The 22421-nt window shown below is 36.7% G+C and overlaps 1 pseudogene; it reads left to right on the top strand.

The window, feature by feature from the left end:
* The window catches only part of LOC128094287 (sulfotransferase 2A1-like), a 28098-nt pseudogene extending 6190 nt beyond the window's left edge, over positions 1–21908 (top strand).
* The last annotated feature ends 513 nt before the right edge of the window (positions 21909–22421 follow it).

Genomic DNA, 22421 nt, shown 5'->3' with positions numbered 1-22421 from the left:
TTGTGAGATGTATTTTCTCTATGTTACAGCTCTGGCATATTTTTTGTAATAACAGTAATAGATTTTAGTTTTTATTTATATTTCCTTGATAGCTAATGTTGATGAACACTTTCAAAATTCATATGAGGCATTCTCTTTCTTTTACGGTATACATTTTAGTCCCATACCACAGGTTTTGATCCATTTCTTTCTTGAATATTTTATTATCTTTAATTTTTGTTAGATACTAGATACACATTGTCTGGAAGCATATAACTGGCAAAGCTTTCTTCCATTTTATTGTCTGAACCTTCACATGATTAATGATTTCCTTTGGTGGATAGAAATCTTTTAATTTCAAGAGGTTCCACTTGTTGAGTATTTGCCTTATTTTCTGAGTGAGATGAGTAGCATTTAGAAAGTCCTTACCTGTGATTACCTCTCAAAGTGCACTTCCTGTATTTTCCTCAACTGTGTTAGAATTTTGTGTCTTCTGTTGAGGGTCTTGATACATTTACAATTGATGTGAATGTGTGTGTGTGTGTGTGTGTGTGTGTGTGTGTGTGTGTGTGTGTGTGTGATGAAGGATTAAGATTGAAATTCATTCTTCTACACATAGCAATCTAGTTTCCAAAATGCCATGTACTAAAGATACCATCTTTCTTCCAATACATGTTTTTGATATTTTGTCAAAAATACAGTGCCTCCAGTTGTGTGAACTTATGTCTTGGTTTTCATTTCAATTAATCCACATGTTTGCTTTGTGTCAGTGCTTTGCTGTTTTCATTACTCTGTCTCTGTAGTATAACTTGAAATAAGGGACTATCTTTGTCCAAGGTTGCTTTGATTATCTGGAATTGTTTGTGCTTTTATATGAATTTATTATTGAATTTGTTCTTTAGAAATTACAAAGATGTATAAATTATATTCTGCTTATTGAAACCCTTTTCCCTCCCTTATCTCCCTCTCACCTTTAGTAACCCCCATTCCCTACAGTTCTCTTTTATAACTTTCATATCTCTTTATTGGTGACCCATTCAATTTAACCATGATTTTTATCTTCTGTGGGAATGTGGGGTTTTGACTACCAATGGAAACCTAGTTAGCACCTCACTGGGGGCACAACTGAGGACAATGTCTTCCTACCACCTAGAATCATTCAGTACTCATAGTTTTATTATGGAGTTGTAGTGTCCAATGAGTATCCTCATCAGTCCATGATACCTCATTTTTGGGCTAGTCTTATGCACGATCTTTGCAGCTGCTTCAGTTGCTTTAAGATCACGAGTACACTTGTTCTGTCATGCCTACATGTCAGCACTTTCCATCCCTTCTCTGTTGTGGGATGTTCTGTATTTCAAATGTTTTGCTGTGATTGGTTATTAATAAAACACTGATTGGCCAGTAGCCAGGCAGGAATTATAGGTGGAACAAGCAGAGAAGAGAATTCTGGGAAGTGGAAGGCTAAGGTTGAGAGACACTGCCAACTGCCTCCATGACAAGGGAGATGTAAGTAGGCTGTTGGACTGCTGGGGCTTGGCAGGACTCTGAGAGAAAACTCCAACTACAAATGGCACCAAATGGCTGGAGTTTCCACCTTAAACCTGAGAATATTTAATAACCAATTCAAAACAGAGTTAAAAACAACTTCCTAGTTGTCTCTCTCAAGTTGGCAGGTTCCTGGCATGCACATTTCACCAGCAATATGGCAGAAATGAGGTGTCTTCAAGTGACACATTATGCTGCATGTTGGATTTAGCCTTTGCTAAAAAAAGAGAGGTTTCTGGGCTACATGCTGCTATGATAGAAACATAGACCCACTGTTTCTGAGAGTTGATGTCTCCCAGAGCTGGTGAAAAACCTACCACTGCCATGTTGGGAAGCTGAGGTGGGCAGAGCCAGCAGCCACAGCAGGCCTTTTGGTCTTACAACCACTACATTTTTAAGCAATAGTTACACAAGACAGATTTAGATAAAACAAGTCTTTAAATGCTTTTACAATGTGTGTAAAAATGTACGTAGGCTTGAAGGAGAGAAAAATCAATATATACAGTATATAAAGAAATACATAGTTTTTAAAAATAAAATCTTTAAAGAGACAATAAAGGTAGTATAAAAAATAAGCCACATAAAGATGAATATCACACAGAGAATCTACATTGTGTTGTCTTTGAGATTTTTAACTACAGAAAAACATTTGATCATAAAAGCTATTGAGTTAAACCAATATGGATATTTTAAAGGTACCTTGACTTCAAAATTTGGAATGTAAGGATATGTTTCTTTGGAAAGGAGGCTCTGCTTTTGTTTCCACAAAGAGCCAGAGGCTATGGATTTTTTCCATGTTACGATACATCAGGTTTGACCATCCAAGACCCCCTGAAAGGTCTCTGATGACACAATGGCCCAGATGATCCAACATCCAGAATGGTTTGAAGGCAACTGGCTCAGACGATACACCCTCACGGACTACTCCATAATCCTAAAATTTTCTTTGTGTCCCCATAAGATACAGCACCCACTCTAACAGGACGTAGTAAGAAGAGCTACACCCAAATTCCCAAATATACCAAGCTAGCTTTGGAGATAAAATTGGCTCACTCCTTCTCTAAACCCAGACATATTACTTAAAAAATTTGGTTAAGGGATTTTTGTGTCCTAAATCAAAAGAGCCCTCTGGTGTGGGACAGAGAAAAGCCAATATTTTTATTTAAAACTGGTTGATTATAAATGCAATCTCTTCTAAAGAAAAAAAAGGATAGTGTAGATTAGATATGGTAGGATAAAGGGGTAGATTAATAAATCTACTTTTAAAGAGCAACTTGTTTAAAAATGTTTTACATTGCTATGGATTTTATTTTATTGATGAAAGTTTAAACTTAATTTTGTTATACTGTATATATATTTCTACTCTTGTTTGAGGTATTATGTTTATGTAACTCATTTAGATTGCAATGGATAATTTAAAAATACAGATCAATTAGTCTTCTATGATAGTCAAACTTACAGTCATGCTAAGTTTTCTAGGTATACATGGATATATTTCAGATAGACAGGTAATCTTCAAACACTTCAAAGACCTACAAAATATAACATTTAAAATATTTTTAAAAATTTAAACTTTCTGGACAGTGAGACATGTCTGCTCCTGGCAGCACCAATTTACTTCAGAGAGGAGGATGGGCATCAAAGACACTCTATATGGAGTTTACCTTCTTCTTGACAAAAATAGCCATTTGGGCAAGAAATTGTTCTTACCAGGACTGCTTGATTGACTGGACATACAGGACCCATAGAAAGTTGACCACTAAACCTTGCTTGGTAAAATGGTCCTTCCCGTTCCTGCTTTGCAGAGGAAACTGCCAAACATTCTACAGGACACAAAGAAAAGTGACTGAGAGACTCTAGGCCTGTGGGCTAAAGACAGATGCCTCAACTTTACAAAAAACTTTAGATGACTGTCCAGGCTACCAGCTGTCTCTGTCTACTCTTACAAGACTCCCGAAAGTTGCTTACATATTTTTCCCTTTTCTCAGGTAGTATTATATTCTTCTGAGGTCCTTGATGTAGTTAAAAACTAGAGTTATAATGTAAATATACTAGATAATGTAACTATAATTCTTGCTTGATAATTGTTTGTTATCGGTAATTTTACTATGTGAAAGTTAAAACCTTCCTTTTTGAGAAAAAGAAAAGGAGAAGTGTTGTGGGATGTTCTCTATGTCAAATGTATTGCTCTGATTGGTTATTAATAAAACACTGACTGGCCATTAGCCAGGCATATAGGTGGGGAAAGCAGAGAAGAGAATGTTGGAAAGTGGAAGGCTGAGGCTGAGAGACACTGCCAGCTGCAGCCATGACAAGAGAGATATAAGTGGGCTGTCGGACTGCCGGGGCTTGGCGGGACTCGGAGAGAAAACTCCAGCTACACTTCTTTTTCTTTTTTTCAGCTTTTACATTATTTACACTCCCTATTCTGCAATAATCCCTGAGGATTAGAGACAGTTCTGTAGTGTTGAATTTAAGAATGAGCATCCAACAATTCTGTAATAATTTGAAGATTATTAATTTTTATTTCTATGAATAACACTAAAATCTTGATTGGTATTGTACTGAGTCTGTTCATTGCTTTTGGTAGGATGGGCATTTTCATAACATGAATTTCTTTGGGAACTTCTCATCGTGCATATCAGTCCCACTCATTACCCTGTCCTTTCATATCTACCCTCCACCCTTGTATCCTGCCACATAAATAAAACAAAAATAAAAACAAAAACAAAAAACAAATATCTCACTGACCCCTCTGGGGAATGACAACCTCTGCTATCAATCAGCAGTTTTCTCTCATACCAGTCACAGCTGTCACGTCTCCAATTCTGGCATACTTGTACCTGTTCACTCCTCTGTATTCCCCATCTACCACCACATATTTGTTCATTATATTTGCATTGGGTGCTGTTGTGTGTCACACCACATACACTTTTGCCCAAACAGCTTTAATTTCAAATGTTCATTGCAATAACTGGCTGGTCTGGTTCAGGGCCTTTAGCTTCGGCTACACCATCAATACTGGACCCTCATCCAGACTCCTCTCAGATATCCTACTATTGCTCAAAATCAAGGAAATCCCGTGGTTCCCCAGGACCAGCTTTTCCATCATCTCCAGCAGCTCATACATAGGGTAGATGTTGGAGAGAGCCAACTAAAAGCTGAGGATATGAGCTTCAGTGGTAGCTGAGTTGTTCAGCCTCAGTACTTGCTGTGCTTTCCCTTGGCTCCAGAGGTGGCAGATGAGAGGCACGGTCAGGCCTGACTATTTTACAGGTTTATTTTATGTTATGTGTAGAAGGGTTTTGTTGCATGCATGTGTGGTTTTTGAATATGTGTCTTGTGCCCACAGAGGCAGGAAAATAGAATTGTGAGCTATCATGTAGGTACTGGAAATTGAATCCTGACTCTCTAGAGAAAAGTAAATATTTTTAACTGCTGAGCCTTGTCCCCACATCTACCTATTTAAAATTTTTAAATGTCATCCTAGTTTTATTTGATAGGTTTTAACCGATGTAGAAATTAATCCATATATTTTAGATTTTCAGGTTTAGTGGAATAATTTCAATGTAAACTTTAATAATCTTTTAATTCAATGGTGCTTGTCATAATGAGTTATTCCCTTTTCATGACTTAGCTGTATTATCTTTTGCTTTTTCTCTTCTTTTTCTTAGTTTATCCATGGTGATATTTTATTTGTGCTGAAATGTGGTGACATTTTACTTTTGCATTAATAAATAATGTTTGCCCTGTGATCAGAGGAAACATCAAGCCATTTTAAGTAAACAAAGAAGTCTGGCAGTGATAGAACATGCCCTTAATTCTATCACTTAGAAGGCAGGATCTCTGTGTGTTCAAGGCCACACTAGAGATCAGAGCCAAGCATGGTGACACATGCCTTTAATCCCATTACCAACCATAGAGGCCTGGAGGTCTGTACAGAGAGACTGAAAATGACTGAACTGTGTAGGCTAAGAGACCAATCAGAGGGCAAACAGCAAGTCATATAAGACTGGGTAGATAGGAAGTCACTCTCTATGGAAGCTGCAGAGTTGGTGAGTTATGGTTGGTTGGTGGCTTTCCCTAGTTGCCTGACTTCTCTAAGGCTTTCACCCCTATATTTGGCTTTGTGTTTTTTTTCTTTCATTAGACCATTTAGAAATTTGTCTACATTTATCTAAAGATTGTCAATATTATTTATATGTTGAAGGAACAAACAATTTCATTGACTCTCTGGATTTGTTTGGTATTTCTGCTCTTTGCATTTCACTAACTTTTGTTAATGTCAGTGTTTTCTTTCCAGCTACTAATATTGATGTTTGATATATTCCCTTTCCAAAGGCCTAAGGTAATTTATTAGTGAATTTATTAGAAATCTCTTTGACACTATAATGTAGTTAATTTGAACTTTAAACATCTCTCTTGGGGCATTTTTCATTGCATCACATAGGTTAAAGAATATTGTGGTATTTTTGTTTCATTTCATTGTGATAATCTTTCCATTCTTGATTTCATCAAGGACTCATTCATCATTAAGTTGTGAGTTGTTTACTCTCCATGAGTTTGTTTATATTCTCAAGGTTTTTCTATATATTTATAGTCATTTTATACTTCTGGGGTAGAACATAAGGAATTATTTCATTTCCCCTATGTTTCTAAGATGTTCTTTGTGATCTTGTATATGTCTATTTTACAGAAATTCTATGTACTTCTGAGAACATAGTGTATTCTTCAGTGTTTGGATACAATATTCTATAGATGTCCTTTAAGACCATTTTACCTGTGATGTCAGTTAATTCTATTTATTTTCTATTGGGATGAAGTGTTATGTAGGTAGAGTTTTCCTGCCTGGCCCACAGTCAGGATAAATCTCTTTCACCTGCCAGCCCCACAGCCGCTCAAACCCAACCAAGTAAACACAAAGATTTATATTGGTTACAAACTGTATGGCCATGGCAGGCTTCTTGCTAACTGTTCCTACAGCTCAAATTAATCCATCTCTATAAATCTATACCTTGCCACATGGCTCGTGGCTTACCGGCATCTTCACATGCTGTTTCTCATCGTGGCGGCTGGCAATGTCTCTCTGCCTCAGCCTTCCACTTCCCAGCTTTATTCTCCTCGTGGTCCCGCCTGTACTTCCTGCCTGGCCACTGGCCAATCAGTGATTTATTTATTGACCAATCAGAACAACACACTTGACATACAGACCATCCCACAGCACCTCCCATATACCCTTCCCTGCTCTCCTTCAAATTCATGCCCTGTTTTTTTTTTTTACTAATTGTTATTTGCATGCATATATGGATATGGATATACATATGCATTCCTAAGTAGAGTCTGTTCGGTCCATATTGCTACCTGTGTGAATAGTTTCAGGGCTGACCATTGGGCGCTGAATCAGTTGGTATTCACTTCTCTGGGAAGGCCGCCTCCCATTTCTAGCCATCCTCAGTTATCTGTATAGTTCTCTGTAGGGTTGAGGTATTGGTGAAATTATTAAGGCCACTCCACATAGATAAAAGGAGATTTATTTAATGGCGTAACTTACAAATTAAGGGATAGGTAGGTCACGGGGTCTGGGGAAGGTGTATCACAGTCCAGCGGTGTTCTCTGGAGCTCTGCTTGGTCCACCTCCACTATCCAGGGTCCACCTCCACTATCCAGGGTCCCAGAACGGAGAGAGCAACCACTGATCCAGATCTTGGGTCCCCAGGCACCTCCCTTGGCCCCACCTTGTAGGCGTGACAGTTGCCGAAGTCTAAATGGGGATTGGAACTTCCAGATCAAAGCTGGAATGGCTACCCACTACATCTCCCCCTTTTTGTCTAAATAAGAAAGTTCTAACCTAATACAAGACTATATACAAAGGAATGGTTATCAAATATTGTCCAGGAATAATGACCTAGATAAGATGGAACTACAACCAATGCTACCCACTACAGTGTTAACTATTGGAAATGAAAGTACTGTGATGCTTGCTTATATCTTTACATCTAGTAGTATTTTCTGTGCATAACTGGGTGAAACTGTCTTTGTAATTGTACAGTTCTCCCCATGAATTGTTACCTTAAGCAGTAGGAAGTAATGTATATCATTTCTCAATAGATTTCAAGTCTATTATGTCAGATTAGATCAGCAACATATCTGTGTTTTCTAGTTCCATTTTCCCAGAATCTCTTTTATCCATTATTTCATTGTAAGGTTATAGCTGTCTTATATGATGGACTACAACAAATATAAACATTCTAGTACTTTAATCCGATGTCCTACACTATTTCTTTTGATTAAGGAATTGGCACCATTAATATTCAGTTACTAGTGTGTACCTGGTGTTTTCTTGTGTCCCGTCCTGCCAGTAGTCAGGGCAAATCTCTCCCACTAGGGTCCCCCAAGTTAAAACACAGAGACTTATATTATTTACAAACTCTATGTCCTAATGGTTCAGGCTTCTTGCTAACTGTTCTTATATGTTAAATTAACCCATTTCTATAAATCTATACCTTGCCATGTGGCTTGTGGCTTACCGGTACTTTACATCTTGCTCCCCATGGCAGGCTGGCAGCATCTCTTTGACTCAGCCTTCCTTCACCCAGCATTTTCCTCTCTCCTTGTCCCGCCTACACTATCCTTCCTGCCTGGCTACTGGCCAATCAGTGTTTTATTTATCAATCAACCCTAGCAACATATTTTCACAGCATAGAGGACATTCCACAGCACTTCAGCTACTCTAGTGAAAGATGTTTGTTGATTCCTCTCATTTTGATGATTTTACCAAGGTGATTGAGTTGTTTTCTTATTTAACTATTGGTCTAGTTTGCTTTATGGTCTCTATGATAAAAAACACTCTTGCCAGAATCAATGTAGGGGAAGAAATTGTTTATCTGGCTTAAACTTTCAGATTATAATGTATCTATGGGAGAAGTCAAAGCAATATCTCCAGAAGGAACTGAAGCAGAAACCATTTTACTAATCTGCATGTTAACTTGTTTCAGTGTCTTATGCTGAGTTGTCTTTCTCATAAAATCCAGTCACAGCTACCTATGCTGTGGGCCCTAACACACCAATCTTCAACCAGGACAAAAACTCAAATACTTTGTCACCAGCCAATCTGATCTGTACAAACACTTAAATGAGACTCTCTCAGATAATTCTAGGTTGAGTCAACTTGAACACAGAGGTTAACTTTTGCTTTGTTCAGTCTTATGGATACATTTTTTCTCTTTACTGAAAAAGATTCCTATAAGTATATTCTGTAGAGCTGTTTTTATGGTCATAAATTCATTTTGCATATTTTTGCATAATTTTTTCTCCTTCATTTATGAGAAGCAGCTTTGATGGGTACAGTAGTCTGAGTTGTCATTGGTTGTCTTTAGAACTTGAAATACAGCCCCAGGCCCTCCTGCATTTTAACATCTCAGTTGAAAAATCTGTTATTCTGACAGACCTTCCTTTACATTTGACTTGATGTTTCTCTTTTGCCAGTTTCAATGTACTTTTTTAAATTATAATTTTATGAGGGAAATATATTCTGTGGTCTTGTATATATGGTGTTCTATATGCCTCCTTTATTTAACTGGCATCTGTTCTAACAAAAAGCAACCTAGAGAAAAAAAGGTTAATATTTTTTACAACTCCAAGTTACAGTTTTATTTTGATGAGAAGCCTAGACAAGTAATTAAGACGGTAAATTCACAGACAGGAGTAGAGAGACAATAAATGTATTTGCTCTTGCTTTCTTGCCCTCAGTTAATATTCTCTTACCTTATGCTTTCCTGAACAAACCTGAGTAGAGAATGGGGCTGCCACAATAATTCTTCACCTTTTACATCATCAGTTAACAATAAGGGCAATCTATCATTGATATACCCACAGGCTTACGTGATCTACAGAATTCCTCATTAAAAATCTGTTCCAAGGCAGTTTGTGGCAAGTTAACAGTAGGTAATTTTAATGTAACACCTCTTAGATTTTTTCCCATAGAGTGACAAATATCATGGAATTCCCACTCATATCTTCTTCTTATATTATCTATGTTCTTATCTCTCAAAATTAAGATTAAAAGAACTTGAGCTATCTTAACTTCTGGGACACAATTGTGTAGTTGTTCATTTTTTACTCTTTTGGGTGGTCTACCACCCTTCTCCCAAATGTATCACAGGAGGAGGCTTATTCTTACTTGTAAATACCTGGGCTTAGTTTGACTTGTTTCTTGCCTGCTTTCCTTAACTTCAATTAACTCATCTACCTTTTGCCTCTGGGATTTTCCCATTCTCTTACATCTGTAAATCTTACTTTACTCTTACTCCTACTGGCACTGGCTGTGTATCTGGTTGGCTGACTCTGATGTCTTCCTACTTCTCTCTCATTCATTGATATGTTTTAATTCCAGAATTCTTCTATATGTTCTCTGCCTACCAGCCCCTTCTGTCCTTTCTCATGCTTCACTATTGGCTTCAGATCTCTATTAGACCATCAGGTGTTTAGACAGGTACCATAATATAACTTCCCAAAATTAAACAAATGCAACGTAAAAAAGTAACATACTTTAAAAAATATTCTACAACACAATTGTTTTTCTTAATCATTAACGTAAACCACAATCCATATGGATCCTCCAAAGAAACTAGGTATGTGAAATTTCCTTGTTCTTATTTTCTATCCTCTGCAGCCCATGCTTTATCATGGGCAGGGGAAACACCATAACTTGCTTTTGACTTTATTAGTTTCCCCACTCAACTAAACTCTATCATAATCAATTACTACATTTATTAAAGAACCCAAATCACCCAAATAACATTTAAACCAACACAATTATTTTGTATAAAATCATTGCTCTAAACAGAATAGCTTAGGAGGAAACCATTTTTATAATAATCCACAAATTAAAATGCCCAATAGAATGGAATATTTCCCGAAGATAGTCATAAAAAATTAAGGGAAGTGGGGGATCTTCCCACATGAATTCACACCATGCTAGATACCATAGGAAAATAACAGTGGCAAAATGTAAAGGTGCAACCTTAGCAAAAGACATTTTAGAGCCAAAGACTTTGGGGCCTTACCTATCTGAGATTAACCCATTAGAACTTTCCTCCCTGGTGGACCAACCTACTGATCTTCAGTTGCTGCCTACTGCTCCTCTGATATGGCTACATAAATTATCACTTTAAATGCTGTAAATACTCATTTTGTTTTTCTTAGTAAAGTTGTCTGCCATTTGCGGAAAGTGAATAATAACAGGCAGACCTCAATTTTATTCTTTGTAATCAGTAATTTCCTTCCCCTTTCACACAGTGACATATGGATCATGGTTTGAGCACACCCGTGGCTGGCTGTCTATGAGAGAAAATGACAACTTCCTGTTACTCAGCTATGAAGACATGAAAAAGGTAACTGTCATTCTTACAGCAATCACAAAATCCTTTAGCAATTCAGCCCGTGCAGCACCCCACATTGCTCAGTATCCCTTTTCCACCTACTCTATCACTGGTAGGATCATGAAGAGTCACTAAATGTGAGATTATACTGTATTTCCTTTATTAAGGTGTGTCTGTCATTTACTCTCCAGCCTCCTAGTCCACCCTACTTGACCCTGAAGTAGGTTGGGGTAGCTCAAACTTGTTCTAGTGGTGTTTCAGATCTGTCTATGCAACAATTTTGATACAGTTGATAACCCAGTGGTAGTGGGGAAGGGATAAACAGTGTCATACCACTGGTGTGCTGAAATGTATGCCATCTCTCTTTGATGAAAAGAAGAGGGAAAAAGGCATGCAATCTTTCAGGGAGTAAGGTGTCCTTGGTCTGAAGTACTGAGGTTTTCTTCATGGTGAGCTAGAAGACACTGGAAATTTCAATACTCTTAGAAGAGAATATATAAATATCTCAACACTAAGTTTTCAAAATGCAAATTTTACTCACAGTGGTCTCATAGTCTATAGTGGGTTTTTTACTCACAGTGGTCTCATAGTCTATAGTGGGTTATTACAATTTTTTTTAATCTGTGGATACTTGATTTGTAAATGAGTACATGATCAATTTTGGAGAAGGTTCCTTGAGAGAATGGGTAACAAGTATAACCTTTTGTGTTTGGGTGAAATGTACTATAGATGTATGTCCTGGTCACTTGTGTCATAATGTTTGATAATTCCATTATTTATCAGTTTAATTTTCTTCTGGATTGCATGTCCATTTATAGGAATGAGCTGCTTGTAGATGTATCCAACCTTCTTGTTAAATAAGAAACACAGAGCCAATGCAAAGAAGAAAGCCAAGAGGTCAGAGCTAAGAGCTAAAACTTTACCTTTCCTCCTGCGGTGGTCCTACCTCTCCGAACCAGAGCTACCCCTGTGTTAAAGTCTTTATATAGAGTTCCTGTCCTGCCTTCTCATTGGTTGTTAACCCAACCACATGACCGCCTCCTCACGGCCTGTCTGTATAGGCCTCCAGGTTTTCCATGATTGGTATTAAGATTAAAGGCATGTGTATCCAATAATGGCTGTATCCCTGAACACACAGAGACTTACCCAGCTCTGCCTACCAAGTGCTGGAATTAATAGTGTATGCCACCAATGCTCTGCTTTCCTATGGCTTGCTAATAGCTCTGACTCCCAGGCAACATTATTTATTAACATACAAATAACATTTTAATACAAATAAAATATCACCATAGCTGCTGAAGTGTCCCACTATAAATGTTTGGGATTTGGTGTTTGACTTAAGTGTTAGTCATGTTTCTCTTACAAATATGGGTGCCATTGCATTGGAGAACGTTAAGAATTGAAATGTCATCGTGGTGGATTTTTACCTTAATAAGTATAAAATATCCTCCACCTTCTCTTTTGAATAATTTTGGTTTGAATTCTCACTTTTACATTTAAATTAACCCATTTTTATTAATCTTTGTATTGTCACAGGTCCTATGGCTTTACCTGTCCTCCAGCACCTTGCTCCTTGGTCTTCTCAGATGTGTCTCTCCACTGTGCCCTTTTTTCCCATCTGTAGTTCAGTTTTTCCACCTAACCTTATTCAGCCAGGGTATTGGTCAATACGCTTCTTTATTAAACCAATCAGAACATAATTTACACAGGGTATAGAAATATTCCACAACATTTCCCTCTTTTTTGTTTAAATTAATAGGAAGGTTTTAGCATTAGCATAGTAAAGCTATGTAAAATGGAAAAAGTTATTAAGAATTACAGTACCAATACCCAATTCATTTGCATTTGGAAAAAGTAGATAAAATAATTATGTACCTTATCTTAGTATAAAGTTTTGTATCTAATTTACTTTCCGTCATAATTAAGGAATATTTATTTATAACTATTTATTTTTCAACTCCATCAAATCCCAGAAGGATGAAATATTACTCAATGACAGGGAAATCAGGCTATATCAACAGTCACCCAAAGATCCTCTGTAATGATAGGGCATCCATCTTTGGCGTACATGCCTGGAATATTCTACAGACTTTACTGTGAAGCAGAGAATTCTGAAAGACTTCCTACCTTGTCTTGGCAAAGTTTGGCAGTCACCACTTGTTGCATTTTCCTGATCTAATTTTTACAGTGACTGACAGCAATTGAAGCAAAGGCCGTTTCTTTGACCACATTGCTACCGTTATTCATAAAAAAAAAATTTCCATACAGATTCTTTGATGTTCATCATCTATTCTGAAGTAGATTGGTGCTGCCAGGACACACATATCTCACTTTCATGAAAAGCTTTAATTATTAAAACATTTTAAATGTCATATTTTGTAGTTCTTTGAATGTTTTGAAGATTGCCTATCTATTTAAATTACATGTTTGTATAACTAGAACATTTAACTAACAAGACTATAATTTGACTATTATAGATGACTACTGATCTGTATTGCTTAACTATACATTACATTTATTATCAAGTTGCATAAAAATTACCTTAAGCAATAGTAGTAGTATACATACATTATAACAAAGTAATTTTAATTTGTATAAATAAAGTAAAATTCATTCCAAATTAAAATATTTAGAGTTTAACAATTGTTTGGGGGATTACATATTCCATAATCTACTCTTTTTTCCCATCATAATAATCTAACCTTTTTTCCATCATTTCTATATCATATCCCCTTTCTTCTTTTAGAAGGAGATTATGACCAATTTCAATTTGTAACCAACCCTTCTGAAATGAAAACAAACTTTTATAACCAATATTTTGGGACTGTATATCTAGATTTCTTGACTACTTCCTGCTGGTTGGTGGATGCTGGTAAACTTTCAGGAACTCTGAGAAAATCAGGATCATTGTTAAGGTTTGGCTTGAATATTTCGTGAGGCTGGATCATCTTAGCTAGCAATCTTAAAGCTATTTTGGATGTTAGATCACCCTCAACATTTTTATTGGTGTTTTGTCCTCTTGGTCTGAAATATGGAAACTTTTAAAGGTAATATATATATATATATATATATATTATATATATATATATATATCTTTATTAAGAATATGAAATGTGCATTATACACAAACTAGCCAAAAATAATTTTTTGTTGTTTTGTGTTGGAGCAGGTAAAATATACACCATTTTTCTTGTATTTACTTTAGGTTTGCTTTCTCATGTCTGTAGTCAGGATTTTAGGGGATCTTTCTTGATCAAACCTGATTTGTTTGATCCAGGGTGAATCCATAGGCTCTTATTTTCTATGGAAACAAAAGCATATCCTCTCCCCCAATTAACATACCTTCTGACTTAAATTTTGAATTCAAGATAATTTAAAAATATATAGATTGATTTAATTTAATAGCTTTCACAACCAAATGTCTCTCAGATGTTATCATTCACTCACTAACAGTCAAAAAATCTAATCGCAACATACAACATAATATAGAATCTAGACTCTCTGTGTTTTTTATCTATATATGCCTTATCATAATTTTTATCATTCTAATTCTTTTTTAAGGATTTTACTTAATTGTGTTTAAATCGTTTTAAATCTATGACTGTTTCTATTCTTTCTCTTCCTCTCCCATGCCTACACATATTTTTCAAACATAGTGTGATCCCCTTAGAGGCCTTTATGTCTGAATATGTCCTTCCTGTGTATATCTAATCCTTTCTGTCTTTATGAGCATAAAATACAAATTTGCCACCTACCATGTGGGTGGGAGCTGCCTCTCTGTACCTCATCCTGTGTGAGACTGTGATTACTTGCATGCTGCAGCTCAAGCCTACATGTTACAGCCAGGGAATGTGTCTCTGTATAGTGGCCCACATGAGAGGCATGAATGGTAAAGCTTCTTCGCTCTGTTTTTATGTGTCTAGAAGCCTTTTGAAGACCTCTGGCACTGTGGGACACACAGTGGGTGCCATATGTAAATGGATATTTCTCTCCCACAAGACAGTTCTCAAATTACCTCTCAGAGGATTATACTAAGATCAAAATGCTCAGCCAGTAGCTCAAGCTTGTTACTAACTAGATCTTACATTTAAATTAACCCATATTTATTAATCTATATTGTGCCACATGTTCTGTAGCTTCAGCTGCCTATAACATCTTGATTCTTCAGTGGCTTACTCCCACTCTGACCTTCCTTTTCTCCTCCATAATTTGGTTTTATTGCCTAACTGTATCCTGCTTGGCTATTGATCAGTCACATATTTAATTAAACCATTCTAGGCATAATTTATTCAGAGTACAGGAACATTCCATGGCACTTAGAAAAGGGGGTGGCCTATGAGTGGTGATAGGAAGGACACCAGGACAGAAGAAAGCAGAGTTTTCCACAGGAACTGCATAGATAATCACCTGGAAATGTGGGCACTGAGTGAGGACAAGCCACAGCGAAATTGTGATATAAAGCTGTGAATGAAACTGAATGATTGGCCATGGGATAATAGAGGTAGAGGTGAGGGTCTATAGATAGCCTACTTGCTTTCCTGGTCAGAGTGGCCTGTGGGTTCTTATGGAGTGTCTTCTTGATTTGGAGGTGAGGGGAAAGCAATGAGTAGAAGGAACTTTGGAGAATAAGACCTATATTATACACATTATATTGGGGAATTTCAAGGAGAGTCTAAAGCAGGTGTTCTGCCCAGAGATGATGATGAAATTAGGAGAATGGACTTGAGAAGGAAATGGAGAGATAAAGCTCTGCATTGAGCCTACTACTTCCATGTCCAGTTTTGCCTGTGAGTTCTTGGGAAATGGTTGATTGAGTTGAGGTATGGGACCAATCAACAATTTATGGTAAGGGTATTTAGGAGGGTCTCTGAGATCCACTAGAGATGGAGGTGTCTGATGTAGGTGTTTTGATGCAGAACTGGGGATAATACTGGGGGATGGGACTCAAAGGAATGGAGAGTGAGCCAAAAATCTATAGTTAGCTTACTTTTCCCTGGCCAGAGTAATCTGTGGGTTCCCAAGGAGGGCCAGTTGAAGTACGGGCTTGGGATAATCCTATGAGTACGAAGAATCAGGATAGGAGAAGAAGCTCTTTGGGATCCACCTTAGATGGGGGGAGATGCCACACATACTCTGTGGCAGAACTTGGTATGAGACTTTGGAGTTGAAACTGGAAGAGAAGAGGAAAAGGAGAAAATATGTGGTCAGCCTACCTACTTCCCTGGCATGAGTCAGAAAAGTAATCTTTGATGAAATATATTAAGAATAAACAAAAACATAAAAATTGAATCATTCCAAAATAATTTGCTCTCTTGATTTTATCTTCTAGAGGTTGAAATTTTCCATGTAAAAAGCAAAGCCATGCATCAGATACTTCGTCTTTTGAGAAATATTTGAATTTTTCATTATAAAATTCAAGTTTTCCCAGGAAACTTCATTCCCCACCTCTGCTGCATGCTTATTCATTTTCCCATAAGTCTCCTTTGCAACCCTTCAATGCACTGTTTCCTGTTATTGCCATGGTTGTTTACCTTTACATTAAATATTGACTGAATCTGTGATAAAATATGTAATAAAACTTTAGAGCTAAAAATTCCTGTATGAGCCCATGTGTAGGGCTTGGATTCTAAGCAAAGTCTTCCTTATTCCAAAATTTTGCATTCTTATGACCAACCCCTAGAATTGAGCCAGTTGTGGCAGTGCACAGTTATAATCCCAGTCTGGGCGGTCTGAGGTAAAAAGGTTGTGAATTTGATGCCCATCTAAGTAACAGCATGAAATCATAATTCAAAACAAAATAAAATATTGGCAATAGCCCCAAGTAAAAATTATTGAGAACATTTTTATGAAAGTGTTTTAAATCTGTGTTATGCTCAGCTACCCATAGGAAAAAGTATCATTTGGCATAAACATGAACCCTGGTCAAATTATTTGTGCATATTGCCTTCACTCACATTGACTGCTTTCTATAAGTATCTTTAAACTTCTGAGGGCAGGTTTGGTATCGTGGTGCATACCTTTATGCTTGCACTTAAGGGGAAAAGCCTCTTTGTGTTTGAGGTCAGTCTGGTCTCCACAGCAATTTGCATCAGACCAGATAAGACTCCCTCCATAGCATACTGTCTGAAGACAAAAATCACATTGTATTTAGTAGGTAGGTTGGCATACACCTGTGAATACAGCAATAAAGTGTTAGAGACAAGATGATCAGAAGTTTAAGGTCTTCATTCAATACAATGTAAATTTCAGGACATCCTACGTTATATCAACACCCCCATGAAAAAATCGAAGCCTCTGTATTTTAGGGGCCAGAGATCAGTCACATTGTAAGCCGACTAAATATGCAAATGTTATGTGTGACGCTTGCCCTCTTTACAAGGCCTGTTTCTTTCCTAAACCCCATTGAATACTTTCTCATTTTATGGTGCCATTTTATTCTTCATGTTTCTTTTTCCATCTTCCATCTGTAGTTACCTTCTCTGCATCTGTTCTCTCAGAGTTCTCTAATTATTAACCTCATTTTTGTTTTGATTTTTCTTTTAGAATACAAGGGAAACTATAGAGAAGATCTGTGACTTCCTAGGAAAGAAACTGTAGCCAGATGAGCTAGATCTGGTCCTCAAGTACAGCTCCTTCCAAGCCATGAAAGAAAACAAAATGTCTAATTTTGGTCTTGTCCCAGAAGATGTGATTACTATTAGCTTGGGCCTCATGAGAAAAGGTGAAGAAACTCTTTAGTTACAAAATATGTAAGAATAAGTGGAGGGTTTTTTGTTCCAATGAAGCTGTAAGAAATTGTTGTGAATATGTCAATAGTCATTGCTCATCTCTCATAGTTTCTCAGAGACCTTGCAGGGGAATCTTGCTGTGGTGATGACATGGAATTCAGAAACACTGAAAAGATTGCTTTTTTTCTTGGAGATGATCTTGGGGTTTTAGAGGGTTGTGTCCAATATCCTCAATGGAAAATGAGAGACATGATTTGTTTGTCTTTCTTAGGCTCTCTGTATCATAGCCCTAAACTCTAAGAAAATGTTTAATGGAAAGAACCAAAGATATATAATGGATGATAACCACAAAATACACTTTCATTCACTGCTGCGAAAGATGTTCAACAGGTCAAGTTTGTTGATCCACTGCAGGCTAAGATTAGAACTTATAAGAACTAAGTGAATTATCCTCCAGTGTTAAAATATGATGGCATTTGCCAAGCTAAATTTGGATTGTTTCACAATCATATTTACTGTCTTTTTCCTGAATTGTCTCCCTTGAAATGGGAATACCCATCTTCTCTATGTCTGTGCCACCTCTCTATGCTATGAGCAAATTGTGGGTATAGTTTCATATCTGTGCAATTGAGGAGTGCCTGCCAGAATACACCACACCAAATTAGTGAATAATTGATGAGATGCGACTCAGGGTTAAAGAAGGAATGAGTTAGATGTGAGGTATATGGGGATGACTAAAAAACTTGGATATAAATGCAGGAAGTAGAGAGTTACAGGTTTAATTTTCCTCTTCCAATTATCTACATGCTTCAGCATTAATCTTCAGTCAACCTCCAACCTACAGTGTGAGGATCAGGTCATAAGACTCTAAGGACATCAGGAGTATATACAGAGATAAGAAAGTTAAAGTCATTAGTGTATTGCATTTAATTCAGTACTCCTGGTATCCTCACAAAAGGAAATTATACTCAGATTTGGGCACACAAAATTGTCAACTCAAGAAAATGGTGATCTGTACACTAAGGACTGAGGCCATTGACCCATAACCTCAGACTCCTGTGCTCCAGACTCTATGGAGATAGAGTTCTGTACAAGAACTGAAGACCTCAAGTAAGAGAAGAAATAGCCCATTATTGGATTTCCTGAAATGAATAATAATTTGGCAGAGATAAAAGAGTATGTGTACAAAATGGCTTCAATGAAATGCCAAAACAAAAAGGGGGCTTGTTTAATAGAGACAGGCTATTGAAACTAACAAAAGTTTTATCTGAGACACACTGGAGTAGATGAAATAGAGTTTGGAACAAAATTACATGAAGAAAACTGTACTTTCCTCTGTTCCAGCTATGTTTTTCCAGAATGAGACCACATTGGGATTTTAGTTTAGTCTCTTCTAAAACATAGTATTTTCATGTATTATATCTTTTAGGAGAAAAATATATAGTAGTTATTTCAAAAAACTGGATATGGCCTTAAATTCATATGTGCTTTAATTATCATAGTGATCATATAAGACACCCATTTCTTTTGTATTTGAAGATAACTTTTATTCTGAGAAATTGTTTTCCTTGTATTAAACTCACTATAAGCCATGAGTCCCACAGGAAGCCAGGTCAATGAAGAGGGAGACAAACTTCATTGCACACCTCACCCTGATTCATGACTCCAGTGTAGAAGTTGCTGAGATGCATATGTTGGGAAACATTTTGAAAAGAATAAGGAGAATGAGGAAAATGTTGATCTTCTTAATTCCTACATTAGATTGATTCCTTTTCTTAATATGGAAAGTATGAGCATGTCAAAGATTAATTCTAAAATTTATTTCATTACTTACCAATAGACTGAATCCTTAAATCATAATGAATGAAAAATTGTGTTAAATGTTATCCTAGCTTTGAACAAGAGGAATTCTCTCAACTTTTTTTTTGTCCTTTAGTTGCTTTTTTTCAGGATACCAGAGAGATACATTTCCTTGCCTCTAGAGAGATAATCTGAAGAGCTACTATTTACCTGGGAGACTCACTTATCAGGCTAGATAGGATTATTTTAGTATAAAGCTCCAGGGAAAAATTTTCCACAAACAGTTTTGGACATTATGATTTAATATTTAGATACTTCATGAAATACAGACCAGAGAGATGTTCTGTTTAGTTGACATAACTTTGAAAAAGACATTGTCACAATAAAGACACATGGGAGGCAATGTCTTCTGACAAACTACAAAGGTGTTGACCCTAATTAGTTCACAGTAGATATTTACTAGACAGAGTACTTGAGTCAGTAATGATTTTCTCTGGTGTACAAAAAAAGATATTAATCTGAGAAACAGAGAGAAGACCTATGGAGAAGCCCACTATCTACAGGTCAAAAAAGCCAAGAGGGTATGGACAACAATATTTTATGAGACCTGCAGCCTCTGAAACTAGGAGGAAGTTCCTTTCCAACAGGAGTTAAGCCACTATGCATTAGGGTTTTGCTGAACCTGGACACATCAGAGTTTCAGGAGGTTTTTAGAAAGAAGCACTGAAGAAAAATACATGCATGAAAGGTACACAAGATTTTGAGATGGTTGGACTGAGAACTTCATGTGTACACTCCAAAAACATGATTCTCTCATCTGGATTGATTCATTCCATTTGGCAGACATAGTGAATTTGATGAGATTCTGGTAGCGCAGCATCCAGTCTGGCTTATGAGGATCAAGATTACTGTGGGATACAATAATGCAACTAGTTTCACTAATTTGTATAATAATGAAGGTGAAAGTAGCAATGGACATTGATAGATTCCAGTATTAATAGATGACACTCTTACAGTCATCACAAGTAATGGTATATTATTTGACTATTGTGTATCAATAATTATATTTTCTTTAATGTGTACAACTGGGCATTTAAAGTTAACTTATGTGATACACAAAGATTGTATTTTAGTAAGGAAAAAACATGACTTCTGCTGTCAGTCTTTTTGGCTTCAAATCTACATGCATCACTATACTGCTGGTAAGTTCTCAAGGACTAATTTTCCTTCAGCAGCAAAATGGCAACAAGGCCACTATCTTCCTTACTCATTCACTAATCCTTTCAATAATTCCATACTGAGAATGTTTTTGTATGTCTGATACACTTTGATAAATGAAGCCTTTGATAATTTAAGAAATATTTTACTTTTCAAATATATAAGATGCATGTTTCAAGCATGTTGAAAAAGACAAAATTCATCAAAGTGTCACAGCTATGAAATAAAATACAGCAAGGAGAGGGCCTGTAGAATTCTACATGGAGAGAAGATAGGAAGACAGGGTCACCATCACACAAATAAGGAAACAGAAGAATAAGAAGTAACTATGCAGAACACATCAACACTTCATGGTTAAGGAACACATAATACAATGTGATAATTTGGACTATAGGAGATCTCAATGTTCAAGCCTAAAGACCTCCTAGAATGTGGTTATGAGAACCAAGGTATGGTAAAAAAAAAAAATACTGGGAATTAAATCACCTTCACGCATCAGCAAACTCCATACTGACTGAAAACAGATATCCTGAGATGCTCTCAGCAGGCAGTATTTTGTGTCTGTTGTATCTGATGGAAATATAAAGATGACTGATATGAAGTTCACCATTGTGTGTATATCCAGCTCCATGGTATTTGATACCTTCAAACTCTGCAGGCATGTGCATTCATATGCAGCTACACACACATAATTAGAATTAAATTTAAAAGGTATTTTAAAAGTTGCTGGCACAGATTGCAGAACAGTTATAAGTAAACCCTAAAAGGAAGAAAGAACGATTGAAGTGTTTTGGGGTAATTGAGATATGAAACTCTGTTGGGCTCGATAGTATGATGGAAGCATGTCTAGTGAGAAGGAGAAATAATATAGACATTAAAAATATAGATACAGTGTCCATGTTGTTATATTGTGGAGTTGATATGTTGGTATAAGAGATGGTTGACATTACTTACACAGAGGTACAAGTCTGTTTGCATACTTTTCAAAGCATAAGAATTGTTCTCCATAGAGTAACTGTTAGTTCTACTTTATTGACTGTGTGGTCCTACTTAAGCAGATGATAAGATCATGTGAATAAAGGAATGAGAGCAGATTTACAATCATCAATAACTCATCTCTGTGTCTGCTTCACATTTTCCAGGTGTGGCTGGGGACTGGAAGAATCACTTTACAGTAGCTCAAGCTGAATACTTTGATAAAGTATTCCAGGAGAAAATGGCTGGTTTTCCTCCAGGTCTGTTTCCATGGAAATAAATTCTTAAAATTTTAAAATCTTACATGGACACTGGTGTTTATTTTCCTGTCCTTGTACAGGTGACTGAGTGGATATGGTCATAGAATACATCCTATTATTGAATTGTGTAGTTTTTTTCTAAAGAGTATTAGTAGTAATAATAACAGTAGTAATAGTGGTAGTAGTAGTGGAGTAGTGGTGGTTGTTTCATGTGAGTCTGTGTGTGTGTGTGTGTGTGTGCACAAGTGCATGTTGCAGGTGTGCATTGTGCACGTGGGTATGCACATATATTTCTGTGTGTAGTACCTTTAGGGATGAGAAGAATGCATTGGTTCCCATGGAGTTGCCATTACATGTGCTGTAGGCTCCATTATTTGTGTCCTAGGAACTAAATTCAGGTCTTCTATGAGGGTAGTACAGTGATCTTAACCTCTGAATCATCTCTCCAGCCCTGAATCTTGTAATATTGAGTTATCAAATATTTGTTCTTATTATGACTGATCTACTATACATTGACAGTTAAGTCCAATTTG

Source organism: Peromyscus californicus, unplaced genomic scaffold, assembly GCF_007827085.1.
Source record: "Peromyscus californicus insignis strain IS unplaced genomic scaffold, ASM782708v3 Scaffold_4__1_contigs__length_199733344, whole genome shotgun sequence".
Classification (NCBI taxonomy): Eukaryota; Metazoa; Chordata; class Mammalia; order Rodentia; family Cricetidae; genus Peromyscus; species Peromyscus californicus.
The sequence above is the reverse complement of the archived record's forward strand: the minus strand, read 5'-3'. Positions and strand labels throughout refer to the sequence as shown.